The sequence below is a fragment of the Hypanus sabinus genome, chromosome 8, assembly GCF_030144855.1.
Source record: "Hypanus sabinus isolate sHypSab1 chromosome 8, sHypSab1.hap1, whole genome shotgun sequence".
Taxonomy (NCBI): domain Eukaryota; kingdom Metazoa; phylum Chordata; class Chondrichthyes; order Myliobatiformes; family Dasyatidae; genus Hypanus; species Hypanus sabinus.
In genome coordinates this window covers 153504364-153520563 of record NC_082713.1, presented here as the reverse complement: position 1 = coordinate 153520563, position 16200 = coordinate 153504364, and positions in this window count along the sequence as shown.

The window sequence follows — 16200 nt, the reverse complement described above, 5'->3', positions numbered from 1 at the left end:
AAGAAATGTATGCTCATGATGTCATATGAAATAGTATTTTCTCATATATTTTCTATATAAGAGAAAACAGTGTTCCCATGTTATGTAATTAAACATATATTCTAACACTGTTTAAACCACATTATACAGAGTCGTAGAGACATATAGCACAGATATATAGCCTTTCAGCCCAACTGGTCAATGTAAACCAAGATTCCCATCTAAGCTAATTCCATTTGCCCATGTTTGGACTAAATCCATTTAAACCTTTCATACTCATGTACCTGTTCAAGTGCCCTTTAAATGCTGTTAATGTACCTACGTACCTGCCTCACGCACAAAATGCTGGTGGAACACAGCAGGCCAGGCAGCCTCTATAGGAAGAAGTACAGTGGACATTTCGGGCCGAGACCCTTCATCAGGACTAACTGAAAGAAGGGATAGTAAGAGATTTGAAAGTGGGAGGATGAGGGGGAGATCTGAAACGATAGGAGAAGACAGGAGAGGGAGAGATAAAGCTAAGAGCTGGAAAGTTCATCGGCAAAAGGGATACAGAGCTGGATAAGGGAGAGGATCATGGGACATGGGAGAGATCATGGGAGGCCTAGGGAGAAAGAAAAGGGGAGGGGAGCACCAGAGGAAGATGGAGAGCAGGCTAGAAGTGATTGTGAGAAGAACAGAGAGAGAAAAAAGGGAAAAAATAATCCTCTGTTCCTCTCACAATCACAATCACAAGATGGTGCAATTTCCAAACCAGGCAATGATGCAGCTGCTCAGGGTGCTCTCAATACAACCCCTGTAGAATATGCTGAGGATGGGGGTGTGAGATGAACTTTTCTCAGCCTTTGCAGAAAGTAGAGATGCTGCTGGGCTTTCTTTGCTATGGAGCTGGTGTTGAGGGACCAGGTGAGATTCTCCACCAGGTGAACACCAAGAAATTTGGTGCTCTTAACAATCCCTACCGAGGAGCCGTTGATGTTCAGTGGGGAGTGGTCGCTCCATGCCCTCCTGAAGTCAACAACCATCTCTTTTGTTTTGTTCACATTCAGAGACAGGTTGTTGACTCTGCACCAGTCCATTAGCTGCTGCTCCTCTTCTCTGTATGCTGACTCATCGTTCCTGCTGATGAGACCCACCACGGTCATGTCATCAGCGAACTTGCTGATGTGGTTCGAGCTGTGTGTTGCAGTACAGTCGTGGGTCAGCAGAGTGAACAGCTGTGGACTGAGCACACAGCCCTGGGGGGCCCCATGCTCAGTGTGATGGTGTTGGAGATGCTGCCTCCAATCCGGACTGACTGAGGTCTCCCAGTCAGGAAGTCTAGGATCCAGTTGCAGAGGGAGATGTTCAGGCCCAGTAGGCTCAGCTTCCCAATCAGTTTCTGAGGGATGATTGTGTTGAATGCTGAACTGAAGTCTATGAACGGCATTTGAAAGCATGTGTCTTTTTTGTCCAGGTGGGTTAGGGCCAGGACAAGAAGGAGAAGATTTGCAGAGTAAAGGAGGATGAGGAAGGAGCACTAGTGCTGCTACTGGGTTTGACTTGATCATGGATTCTTGTTTACTGACAGTGGCAGTGGTGACTGCCCTTCAGAAGCCTTTGGCACTCTTTGTGCTCTTATGAAGTAATCCCGAGCTGTGGCTGGGCAGCAAGCAGAAGTCTGAAGATAGCAGAGATGAGGATAGTGCAGGTATCATTGCAAACTGATCCTAAAACTGTCACCAATGCTGAAATTTTACTAATAAGGTGTCATTAATATGTGATTTTAGATTTGTTGATACTGGAGAACAAAGAACACCTTCATTTTGACAAAGATGGAAAAGAGTTTGATGGTCTAGTGATCAGTAGTGGACTAGGGAACCTAGAAAATGAAACATTTAAGCTTTGCAGTGTCCAGAGTGGGCTCCTAATGGCCTTGGCCTAAAAGATGTAGGGAAAACTCTTTTATAAATCTTGAGGGCAGGATAAAGTTACTGCTGATTTCACTTCACTTGCCAACTCAGTGGGACAGACAAGTCACAATGAATGTCCATGCAGAATGTAGGTTAAAATAGTAGGAAGACTATTTTTAGAGTCCTGTCAGCATATTTAGTTCAAAGCACCATATGTTTCAAAATCTCATTCCTTTTCACTCCATACTTGAGACCAGAACCTTCTGTTTCCACTGTGCAAATAGGGTTAAAAACACCCCTCTCACAATTAAATGAACTTTGGAATCAGGTTTTGAAATCTTTAGCATGTTTAATGGATTATTAATGCAAATAATCCAGTTTGCTCTTCTTAATGCATGCATGAAGGAATAGATTAAACAATGTTTTCATAAAGCAGCCACATATGTGAAGGAAAGAGAGATAAATTTCTCTCTGAACAACTCCAATACTGTCATAGCTAAAGTATTTGCAAGCCAATTACTCATGAAATTGTTGTTCCCAGCATGGAGCACAGAATCACATCTGTAGGAACTGAAAGATTCTCTTTTTTACACTTTAAGATATTCTAAAATAAAAATCTAGTAATCAGGATGGGAAAGAGGTGACAAGTAAACTTTAATAATATGCTGCTTCACTTCATTTAACATCATGATTACTTCACAAGAAAATTTATCTGCATAGAGGCTAAAGAAATACACATAAGCAGGTAAGAAATAAAAGCTGGAGCTGGCTATATGGCTTCTTTGACGTACTTCTCTATTCAAAAAGGTCAGTGCTGTTTCTTCACCTTATGTCACTCTCCTGCCCAATCTCCATATACTTTGATTCCCTTAACAACTAAAAAAGATCTCTTTCAGCCTAAAAGTCAACATATTCCAGTACACCCATAAATTTTATAATTAAAAATCACACTGACTTTATCAGGTCATCGCTTCACAAAGGTTTATGTATTTTCATCACAGAATGTACTTTTAAAACATTTTTTGATGGTGCTGCTTCCCATGATATTAATGATAGTGCATTTTACAAACTATTCTCTAGGGTGAAATGTCGATGACCTAAAAATACACAAAAAGAAAGCTAAAGTGTAAAGGAATCTGGAACCTGCCACTCTCATCTGATTGTTATTTATTCACTATTCTGCAGCACATGCCAGCTCCTAATAAAAAAAAGTCTCTCCTTTAAAGACACAGAAGTGTTAACAGAGCATAAAAGTGTACTGCTCAGTACAGGCAATTGAGCCCACAACGTTGTACCGACCTTCTAACCCTCTCGAAGATCAATCTAATCCTTCCCTCCCACAAATGTTGTTGAAGTAACATTTCCCACATGGAGTTGTTCGTACTTGAGTCAGAAACCATGCTTAAACAAATAACATTGCTCAATTCTTTTCAGTTTGCTGAGCTATAAGCGAAACCATACACGTTCCTTTATTGAATTCCCTGAACAGTCTACAGACTCAATATAAAAGCACTTTAATGATTCAGTTATTCAACTATTGTGTAATAAATTGCTGAAGCACATCTGCACTGAATTAGGTGACCCAACATATATTTGACTGCAGTGCTGCCACATATAGACCATAAAATTGTTTTAGTAGGCTTGATCTTTTACTATTAGGAACTCATTTCAGTCAATGCGTATTGTTTTATTAAACAACTAGTGCAGTTTATTTACTTAGATCAATGGTAAACAATTGTAATAAAGTTGATTGGAGGATTGTATAAGTTTTTTTTGATGATCAGTTGTTGCTTTAGCAAGTTAAAAATGGTCTCAGAGTTCACAAAACAGATTTTCATCATAACTCAGGAAAGAAATATGAGATTTTATATCTCATGTAAATTTGTCATAAAATTTAATTCAAAAAGTTTACTTATTTTACCATTTCACTACTTGATCCTCATGGCGAGATCAGGGATGATCTCACTACTTCATTGTACAGAGAGAGGGCTTGATCATAGAGTCTGCTGAAAGCATTTCTGAAGCCTTGACCCTTCCTGAAATGTCACCCCATTGTGCACATGTAAATCCACTGAATGTGTTTTCTGTATGTAACATCATTGAGGAGAAGTAGCCCCACTGTAACTATTAAAATTCTGTTTGGTCACCTGGAATGTAATTTTGAATTAATTTTGTATTACATTCAGAATGTATTAGGAGACTGACACAGGTGCCAGACAACAGAGGGGAAGCAAGCCAAGCTTTGTGCGCTCAGCTCAGGTGGAGAGTCGGATTGCAAAGGTTAGTGATCAGGGTAATTGAATTAACACCCCAAGGTAAATGTTGTACCTTCTGACAGGAGCACTGACTCTGTTCGTTTCTAGCATCAGAGTTATTTGTATGTTGGAATTATCTCTGACAGGGATCACACCTTTGCATGGTGAAAAGAAATTGTGGATCCAAAGTAACCATATGATGAAGAGGTTAGGCAACACTCAGAGGCAAGAGGAAGCACTTTCCTTCTGCTGATTGACACATTTTTGCATCTTCAGAACAGTTTTATGATACCTGCATTAACGATCAGTAAGTATCATTCATTATTGGGATCAATTTATTGTGTCATAGAGCGCACAGCACAGAAACAAGCCCTTCAGCCCATTGAGTCAATGCTGACCGTCAAGTACACATTCGCATTCTTCTTTCACTGATAGCGTTGCTTCCATCTCCCCTTGATTTTTCCACTACCATCACACTGAGGCAGTTAACAAAGACCAATTAAACTGCACATCTTTAGGATGTAGGTGGAAACCAGAGGTCTGGGTAAAGTGCATGGGATCACAGGAACAACGTGTATATTCCACCAGACGGTGCCAGACGGCGGGATTGAATTCAGGTCATTAAGCAGTGAGGCAGCAACTCTAGTAGATTCACCTCTGTGTTACCTCAATGTGCTTTATTTTTTATACACCTCTTCCCAATACACTTTTGTCCAGTACTTAATGCGTCTTAGTCTTTTTTTTTTGTATTTAACACCTCTGTAGATGGCTTCTCACCATCGTTGCAACCTCCTCCATCACTGCAGCCCTGTAAAGATCTTTGCTTTTTTCCTTCTTGGGAATACTGACTTTAATTCTTCTACAGTAGGTGACCTGCCTTCAGAAGGTCTATCTGTATGTTTCCTGTTTTTGCTCATTGATCAAACTTTGGCTAGTCTGTTTAGAGACTTAGTGCCCAAATTTATCTAACTTAAGAGAGCTGAAGGAGGCAAAATCCAAAAGTAACAAAGTCTTCTTGGGAAATATTATGTTAATGAGCAAATATCCAGTATAAGAAATAAGCTACCAAAGGAATTAGTGGCAGTGGATAGTATTGATTCTGTAAGTGCAAATTAGATGAAAGATTGGGAAACAGTAGGAAGTAATTTAAAAACATGATATTCTGCAGATGCTGAAACTCCAGAGTAACAAACACAAAATATTTGTGGAACTCAGCAGGTCAGGCAGCATCTCTGGAGAGGAATAAACAGTCAAAATTTTGGGCTGAGACCCTTCATCAGGACTGGACAGAGAGAGGGCTAAATTAAGATATAACCTGTGATAAATAACCAGGGATCACACAACTCTCCGTCATCTTCACCTTATATCTAGGTCCGTAAACTCAATGAGTAACTGTTCAGATTAGTCAAAAGCTTTAGTGTTGCTCTGATATGAGATCACCAGGATAAAGGAAGACCAACTAGATGGACTTTTATATTCTCTTGCTTTGCAGCCTGGGCTTTCAAGCTTTAAAACAATTGACTGGACAGTGATGGGAAGGTTCAATTTCAAGCTCAGCAGAAATGCTTCTTTTGAAAACTTCAGCGGAAAAATAAAACAAATTACATTTATATAGTACTTTTAACATAGCAGAATATCTCAAGGTGTTTCACCTACTGAAAAAGGATCCTCAGAAGATAAGGTTCTTGGTGCGCTCGATGTTGACTGGTTGTCTTATACTTGATACTTCTCTGCTCCTGAAATGCCCATTACATATGGAATTGATGCTGCTTTTCCAGCCTGGTCCTTGATCCTGAGATAGCGAGAGGTCCAGGTACGACTTATTAGCTTCTCCACAGACACCGTGTCTTCTCCGTGTCTGTGCTCTGCTTCCAGCACCATATGTAGAGGTAACCTTGTTCACATGTGCATCTTTATTAGACCTCTCCATACCCAGCTCACTGGGTACCAGTCCTTAGGCTCAGACACTTTGTTCAAGGCCTCTGTTCCTCCTTTTTCTTGCCCTCTGGACCTCACAGCTTAAGCCTTTTGTTTCTCAGTCACTCACACACGCATACTTATTCCCAGCATTGTGCTGGATAACTGCAAAACCAAGGAATAAGTTATCCACCTCAGGATACAAAGTTATGATGCCAAATCCAATCACACCAGCCGTGTCCATGCCAAAACTTCCAAATGCATACTCCATCAAAAGCTAACTGTCTCACAAATCCCAAAACACACTAGTATATTAAAGAAGTTTTGCAATGTTTTTTTCCCTTTGGCTTTTATTCAACCATGCATATTTTCTAATTGAAACAAAGAGCATTTTACCTCTTAGGTTACATGCCCGTAGAACATGCAAAATACACACATTTATTAAATTAGAAAATTATAGTCTTTGAACTACATAGAACAGACACAAAGGAGGGACTTGCAGCAAATGGAAGAGATAATAAGAATGGAACGTACCAGGATATAAGTAAGTAGAACAAAGTGAAGAGTTAAACTCTCTATCGGAAGAGAAAGAATAAAAGTAGAACTAAATAATTTGTGGTAGGTAGAAGCAAAGGGGTATCATGTGAACAATACTTTGGAAAATGATTATTATACTTCAGCTGTTATTAATCTAAATACTGTAAGAATACAAAATTCATGTGAACTGCAATTGTAGAACTTTCATTATAACAGGCATTCTGTGCAACTCAAGTATAATCCAGTTTAGTGGTGCATGATAACTAACCATACTGAGATTACTTCCTCAAAATTTTGGTAAAATTAGATGTTTTTTTAAAATACTGATACAAAACAAAATCTCCCTCCCCACCTAATGTCTCACATTGATTATTGATATGTCTAAACTAATTCAGGTCTCTGCGAGCTTTTCGTACCAGGGATGTGAATGCTTTGAGCTTTGAGACCCAGTATTGATGCAATGGACTTAGCATTGTTCAAAAATATGGAAATACGAACCTGGTCTATCCTTCCATTGTCTTTGTCGCTCTGTCTCAGCCAATCTGTCATTAAAACTTTCACCTGTGTTTTTTTTCGTCAAATTCAGCTTCCCACTTTTGAAATTATAGGAATTCATCCAAAATTCTGATCCCTCTTCCTTATGCTGTACTGGCATCTGGTGTCCATTACCCTGAGTTCCCCTCCAGTTCAAGAGCAAAACAGGAGGGTTTTGAGTTGGAATTTCTGAACGTCTGAATTATTCTGCTGAAGATATTGTCTTAGCTGGTGGAGAGGATAATGTGAAAGCTTCCCTAGAGACAAAGTCAGGGGATGAGAGGGTTTCAGAGGAGAGATTGTGATTGTAGGCTGAAGGAAGTATGGCGATACAGAGATAGTGCATCCATGTGCAGACCAAACATATACATAAGAATTTTAATTTGCTGAGGACCAGAAGCCAATAAAGCTTAAGGTCAATGGACAACAGGATAATAAATTGGTATCTGATTTTGGATGAGTTCCTATAATTTCAAAAGTGGGAAACTGATGGTGATGGAAAAAAGCACAAGTGGAAGTTTAAATGACAGATTGGCTGAAATGGAGGCAGAGGAGGGATCATACAGGTTTGTATTTCCATATTGATTGTACAATATTCAGCCCATCAAGTTAATGTTGGCTCTCAAGTCTTGGGGCACTCTCATCCCATCCCACCCCTGGTATGAAAAGGTCACAGAGAGCCCTGAATTACACTCCACCACTGAGTGTATGTTGTTGGTCTTCTTCTGCTGTAGCCCATCTACTTCAAAGTTCACTACGTTACACATTCAGAAATGCTCTTCTTCACACCAGTGTTGTGATGTGTGGTTAGGTGAATTACTGTCACCGTTCCAATCAGTTTAGATGGGGTAGAATTTGTTAGGTGCATTCTGGAGGGTTTCTTAAATCAATATGTAGATAGACCAACAAGAGAAGGGAATGTACTGGACCTGGTGTTCTGTAATGAATCTGGCCAGATGACCAACTTTTCAGTGGATGAGCAGTTAGGGAACAGTGACCAATACTCCTTAAGTTTCAAGGATAGGTATGGCCCTTGCAGGAGAGCATTAAATTGGAGCAGAATAATTATGAGAGCATTAGGGAGCAACTAGGGAGTTGGCAACAGCTGTTTTTGGAAAAGTCCACATTTGACACTTAAAGAACAAATACACAGAGCACAGGGCAGGTATATTCCAGTCAGAAGAAAAGACAAGGCTGGCAAGGTAAGAGAACCGTGGATGTCAAGGGAGGTGATGAATTTAGTCAAGAAGAAAAAGGAAAAGTATGTAAAACATAGGAAGCTAGAATGAGGCAGAGTCCTTCAGGACCATAAAAAAACCAGAAAGGAACAAGAAGGGAATTATGAAAGCCAGGAGGGACATGAAAAGTCCTTGGCAAGTAGGATTAAAGACAATCCTAAGACATTGTATAGATATACATGTCCAGAGCAAGAGAATAACTAGGGAGATGGTAGGACCATTCAAGAATAAGGGGCAGGGGACATTTGCTTGGATATGGAAGATGAGGGTAAGCACGTTAATAAGTACTTTACACCAGTATTTACCAAGGAGAAGGAGGTGGAGGATAAAGAGATCAGTGCTAAGTGTATCACTATGTTAGGGTATTTTGAGGTAAAGGAGACAGCAATATTGAGTCTTTTAAAGAGTTTAAGGTGGATAATTTCCCTTGACCAGATGATATATACCCCAAGTTATTGAGAGAAGCAAGAGAAGAGATTGGCGGGACCTTGTCCTCCTAACTGCATGCAAGGACACAAGGATTGGAGAGTAGCTAATATTATTCCATTATTCAAGAATGAAACTATACACCAGTGAGTGTCACATCAGTGGCAGGATAAATTACTGGAGAGAATTCTTAGGGATAAATATATGAGCATTTGGAAAACAATGGTCTAATTATGGAGATCCAGCATGGCTTTGTGTGGGGAAAGTCAAGTTTTCCTAACTTGATTGAGGTTTTTGATGAGGTGACAGGGGTGATTGATGAAGGTTGAGCTGTTGTCTACATAAATTTTGGTAAGGCATTTGACAAGGTCCTTCATGGGAGGCTCACCCAGAAGATCCAGATGCATGGGATCCATGGTGAATTGGCTGTTTGAATTCAGAACTGGCTTGCCATAGAAGACAAAAGGTGGTGGTCAAGGGACTTATTTTAGCTGGAGGTCTGATATTAGTGGTGCTCCACAGGAATTTGCACTGGGACCTCTGCTATTTGGGATGTATATATATATGATTTGGATTAAAATGTTGATGGGTGGGTTAGTACATTCGCAGATGATATGAAGATTGGTGGTATTGTGGATAGCATAGACGAATGGCAAAGAAATGCAGAGGGATATAGATCAGTTGCAGATATGAGCGAAGAAATGGCAGGTGGAGTTTGACCTAGCCAAATGTGAAGTGGTGCACCTTGGTAGGTTGAATGTTAAGAGACAGTACACTGTTAAGGACAAGACCTTAATACTGTTGTTAAGAAGAGATATCTTGGGTTCCAAGTTCATAACTCCCTAAAAGTGGCTATGCAGGTCGATAAATAAGGTGGTTAAGAAGGCGTATGACATGCTTGCCTTTATTAGTTGAGGCACTGAACTCAAAAGTCTGGAAGTTGTATTGTAGCTTTATAAAACTCCAGATAGACCTCAACTGGGGTATTGTGTACAGTTCTGGTGCCCTACTATAGGACGGATGTCGAGGCTTTGGAAAGGATGCAGAAGATATTTACCAGGATGTTGTCTGGTTTAGAGAGCATGTGCTACAACAAGAGGTTGGACAAAAGTGGGTTGCTTTTTTCTTGAATTCTACTGATTCTTGAGTCAGAGAACTCAAAGAAAGAGACACAGCAGATTTTAACACTGCAATTCACAAGTTGTTTTGCATTTGCCTCCCATCTCCCTGAGGGACACCTCTCTATCCCTTTATTAAGGAGAAAGGGAGCCCGTGGCATGTCAAATTGTCGGGTTAAAATTTAGTTTTTGCTAAACTGAGGAGCATGGACTCTCTTCGGGACTTTGCTATTTCTTGCTTGATGGGTGGTGGCTGTTGACGCTTTTTGCTGAAATAAGTAGGGAAGGGGAAGGGTTGACGCTTTCCTGCTGCTTGTGTATGAGAGGAGTAGGAGGGGACTTTGAGGTTCTAATATTTTTACTGTCACTCATTCTTAGGGGTACTTCTCTGTTTTTGTGGATGTCTGCAAGGAGCAAGAGTTTCGGGTAGCATGCATTCTCTGATATTAAATGGAATTATTGAAACTATTGTTTTCTCTGGAGCTGTGGAGGCTGTGTGGGAATCTGACAGAGGTTTATAAGATTATTAGAGACATAGATAGAGTAGACAGACTATCTTTTTCCAAGTTTACCAAAAGGCATGCATTTCAGGTGAGATGGGGTAAATTCAAAGGAGATGTGAGGGGTAATTTTTTGTTTTTTTTACACAAAGAGTGGTGGGTGGCCAGAATACAGTGTCTTGGCTAATGGAAGAGGCAGAAACATTAGGAACTTTTAAAAGATGCTCATGAAAGTGAGGAAAATGGAAGGATATGGATATTGTGTAGGCAGAAGAGATGAGTTTAGTTAGCCATTTGATTACTAGTTTACTTGGATCAGCACAACACTGTGGGCTGAAGGACCTGTTCCTGTGCTGTTCTAGTCCTTGTTCTAGTCTATGTTCTAGTCCTTCTGATTTCTTCTGGAAACCCAACTTCTTTAATTGAATGTAACTTTAATAGCTCAACATCTGTTTTCACATTTGTAAAATGCATTGGGATCTTTCCTTCTGATTACACAAATGTGAGTTCATATTATATATTCTTGGCCGTTTAGTTAGACTATTCTATATATCTCAGTCTGGTACCTTTGATGAATTTTTTTATTATAACTTAGAAATCCTGCCACAACAATGGGACTATTTTAAAGAGAATATTTCACCCTCCAATAAAAATAAACAGCTCTTCAAGCAAAATTGCTTCCATTGATTCAAAACAAATTATGTTTACATTGTAGGTGTAAATTTTCTGTATATTCAAATCCTATCCCTAACTTGAATACCTTAGGTTTTCTTAAATGCAAAGGAACAATACTAAATAAAACTCTACTACTTTTCATTTGCAAACATTGTAAATATTTGCCCCAGCTGCCAAATCTTAATTAAATGTTCACTGTTCTTTAATTTTGGCAAATAAAGATGAGTGGATGCCTTTCAAACACAGAGACATCAAGACACCAGATCCACACTTTAGCTTCCTTGTGTAGCTAAAGGAGGTCTATGTTACCATTTTCTTCCCTGCGCACTTTACACTGAAGTTTCCATATTGAATCACTTAGCATTTTACCAACTATGCTTAGTGGACCTAAGGGAGCTCGGAAAGTCCCTGTCAGGCAGCTCATTAACCCATATTGTGCTAAATAAAATGCTCTAGATGGTTAAGACCGAAAATGTTGAAGTTAATATTTTGGAGTGTTTACTTTAGCTACTGACAAACTGAATTGTCTATAGTTTTATGAAAGGGAATTGTAGAGAATATAGATCGAATTTGCACACGATTCAAAGCTGTTGAATAACGCGTATTTTGTTTTTCTCGTTACTTTGGACCAGTGGCTTAGCAACCTTTAAGGAATAAAATGCATGCTTTCATTAAACTTGGCAGCGTTCCCTGACGCAGTTGTCTAATCAATTCACTAGAAGAAGCCAAGCAGCTTCAGCAGCTGAAATCACATTATTAGTCAGTAGATTAGCTCCTTTACGTAAAATTTCAAAAGCTTGACTACAATCATTTATAATTCTTCAAAGACAATCATTTAAACCTCCAGAGAGATATTGCATTTTCAGAAAACAAAAGTGTTATTAACAGTTTACCAAAAAAAAGCTGTCATTTAACCATAAAAACAACTTTGTTAAACCTTGCCTGGTTCCAAATATAAACCTACTTATATAAAGAACTACTGTTTCAACTGTAGAAATCTCCAACCATATACAATTCATAATTTGCTGATCTACTTCATCAAGTTAATTTGGATTATCTGCTTTGAACTTCTGCATTTCCTCAATAGCTATGTCACAGAAGGCTACAATTACAAATAAGAACTGAAATGAAATGAAATGAAACCTTAAAATGACTGAAAAGTGACCCACGTTAGATGTAAGACTTGAATGCAATTATTTCTTTAAAGAATGTCAGAAACTATTGAGCCAGATTTTGCTGGAGCAGTCATCTCACAATGTGCTCTATTGTTTAGACTGGTTTGTGGACTTTGAGTCCTGAAGTTTTTGTGCCTAAAGAAATTGGTTCAAGATGAGAACAGAATGAGGTAAACATTACCCTGGTGAACATCAGGACAAAACTGTCTTCTTAACCAGCAAGAGAGAAGAACTGAGAAATAAACAGAGGTAAAATGGATTTGAAAGATGGTGCTGTATGGATGAATTTACTATCAAATTAGCTAAAGGAAGGAGGAATATGGGAATACTTCATTGAAAATGAGGGAACAGACAGGAAAGAAAATTAAGGAATCTTTTTTTTAAATAATTTTTTATTGCATTTTTAAATGATTACAAAGTATCTTAAAGTTTAACTTTTTTATAAAGTTCCTTAATGTCCTGAATGAATCAAACACATACACCATTGGCTACTTAATTATGTGCACTGTACAGCTGCTTGCTAATGCTCATATATAATCAGTCAATTACATGGCAGCAACTCAATGCATAAAAGTATGCAGATATGGTCAATAGGCTCAACGTTGTTCTGACCAAACATCAGAATGGGGAAGAGGTGTGATTAAAGTTTCTTTGACATGGATGCGGGGTGGTTTGGTTATCTCGGAAACTGCTGATTTCTGGGAATTCTCAAGCACAACAATCTCTAGAGTTCACAGAGAATGGTGCGAAAAACAATTCTGTGGGCAAAAATGCCTTGCTATTGAAAAAGATTGGAGGAGAATGGCCAGACAGGTTTAAGCTGATAGGAAGGTGAAAGTAATTCAAATAAGCACACATTACAACAGAGGCATCCAGAAGCATGTCTCTGAATGCACAGGATGTCAAACCATGAAGTGGATGGGCTACAGCAGCAGAAGACCATGAACATACATCAGTGGCCACTTTATTAGGTACAGGAGCTACCTAATAAAGTGACCACTGAGTATGTTTACTGGAAAAGAAATTGCAAGTTGTGACTGTCACAGGCAAGTCCCTCCTTTTTGTCCATCCCAACGCAACTGTGAAAAAATGTCACTGAGCCATTATCATGAACTTCTGTGTATATGAAGGTACTCCCACAGTGTAATTTATAAGATTGACCCATCCATGTTAAAACAATATGATGCATTCCCAAATCAGACTATTCAGTCACTGAACAATCATAATAGTCCCAAATGTTCACTGTCCCTCCTCTTCCATGTGGCAGATGCCACCCGTTCAGGAGGGGCTGCCGAAGAACTCTTGAGGAATCTGTGCAGTTTGTCTTTTAGATTGCATTCATTGCAGCTAGGTTCCTCGGATGAAGGAAAAGATGAAAGATTGAAGAAGCATTTAAGATGCGAATGGAAAATCAATTAACTGAGCTCCTTTATTTGAGAGGGTGCCAGTGTTCTCGACAAGAAGGTCAGAGACCTCAGCCTTGACCCTGCCTTGTGCAGATGGATCCTGGACTTCCTGTCAGATCGCCTGCAGTTGTAAGAGTGGGCTCCCTCGCCTCCAACCCTCTGACTCTCAATACAAGAGCCCCTCAGGGCTGAGTACTGAGTCCCCTCCTTTTCTCCCTGTATACCCATGACTGTATCACTACATAGCTCCAATCTGCTAATTAAATTTGCCAATGACATTACATTGAATGGCCTTAACTCAAACAATAATGAGGTGGCCTACAGGGAAGAAGTCATCTCTCTGACACAGTGGTGTCAAGAAAACAACCTCTCCCTCAATGTCGCAAAAACAAAGGTGCTGGTTGTGGACTACAGAAGGAATGCAGTTGGGCTAACCCCTATTGGCAAAAATCGATCTGGGGTTGCGAGGATAAACAGCTTCAAGTTCCTTGGCATCCACATCACCGAGGACCTCACGTAATGTGTAAACACCAGCTATGTGGTGAAAAAGGCGCAACAGCGCCTCTTTCATTTCAGATGGTTGAGGAAATTTGGTATGGGCCCCCAAATCCTAAGAACTTCCTACAGGGGCACAATTGAGAACATCCTGATTGGCTGCATCACTGCCTGGTATGTGAACTGTACCTCCCTTAATCGCAGGACTCTGCAGAGAATGGTGCGGACAGCCCAGCACATCTGTAGTTGTGAACTTCCTATGATTCAGGACATTTTTACAAGGACAGGTGTGTAAAAAGGGCCTGAAGGATCATTGGGGACCCAAGTCATCCCAACCACAATCTACTTCAGCTGCTACCATCCAGGAAGCAGTACTGCAGTGTAAAAGCCAGGACCACCAGGCTCTGGGACAGCTTCTTCCACCAGACCATCAGACTGATGAACTCACACTGACCTGAGTGTGCTCTATATTACATGGACCGTTCTATTCATTATAAATTATTATAAATTACTATGATTGCACATTGCATATTTAGATGGAGACGTAATGTAAAGATTCGTACTCCTCATATATGTGAAGGATGTAAGAAATAAAGTCAATTCGATTCAATGCTGTTTTTATTCAAGTACCTACAAAGTTTTCCAACAAAATATACCTGGTAGATAGCAGAATGTCTTTGGAACGTCATCAATTAGGTGACTGGATTTCAAAGCCGTAGCTTGTTTAGCTAGATGTGGCACAACCTGTTTCCCATTGACCCAGGTTTTCATGGAAAGTTTTGGTGGTGTATTTAGTTAAATTCATTCTGTTTGTCTGGGTCTGATAGTACTGTTGACATTACTGTCCTTCAATGTTGTGACACACTTCCTGGGACCAGAATAACTACAGAACACGCCCAAGCTCAACTTCTCATTTCTGCTGGCCCATTTAGCGGCAGGAGGAGGCTACAGTAATGAGGTTTCTTGTGGATTTCATTAAACCTACCAAACTTTGAAAGGATTAGATAGGGTGGATTTGGAGAGAAGGAATTTTTTTAGCCAGAGAGTAGTGAATCTGTGGAATGCTCTGCCACAGACAGCGGGGGAGGCCAAGCCCATGGGTATATTTAAGACAGATGTTGTTAGCTTCCTGATGGGTCAGGGTATCAAGGGATATGGCGAGAAGGCAGGTGTATGGGGTTGAGTGGGATCCGGGATCAGCTGTGATGGAATGGCAGAGCAGACTCGATAGGTTGAAAGGCCTTATTCTGCTCCTATGTCTTATAGACTTCGGGTGTGCTGCGAAAATTCAAGAAGTTTTGGATGCCCCAAAGCTAGACGTGTCACAGTTGTAGTCATTTTCAGGATTCGTCAGTTACTATTACAGGTTCCTGACAAACCTGGCTAATACAATCCATTACTTGAACTCATTAGTAAATATCAGGAAGAAATGCCAATTGATAGAATCGTCTGAGGTGGCTTTCAAAAAGACACTGCACCCATACATTATGATCCACATTGTCTAGTGAAGCTTGTCTGTGGTGCCTCTCCTGATGAAATAGGTGGAGTCCGGCCATATGTTATGAACAATGGAAGTGAAAGCTCTATAGACTTTGCATCATATTCCTTCAAAAATGCACAGCAAAAATATTCACATATTGACATTATTGATCATTAACAACTGGTGTCCATTTTCAATCCACAGCAGGATGTTCTCCCAGCAACAGGAGTATCAATGCAGGTATGGGTTTTGTTCCTTGGATAATACGATTACAGAATTGAATTCCAGAGGACAGGTAATCATGGAAATGCTGATGAATTGTCCTGTTTGCCCTTGAAAAAGAAAACGCCTGAAAAATTTACAGAAGAGGACACTCTTACCATAATGCAAAACAGAAGTCTACCTGTTGTGGCAAAAATGATCCAAAGGGAAACCAAAAAGGCCCCCCACTCTCTCAAGTCCACATGGCAAACCAAAGTGATTGCAATGTGTAGCACCATACACCAATTCCCATTTTATAATTTGTCTAAGATCTGCTGCAATCACATTGCTTCCTCAGTCTATCCTTCCACC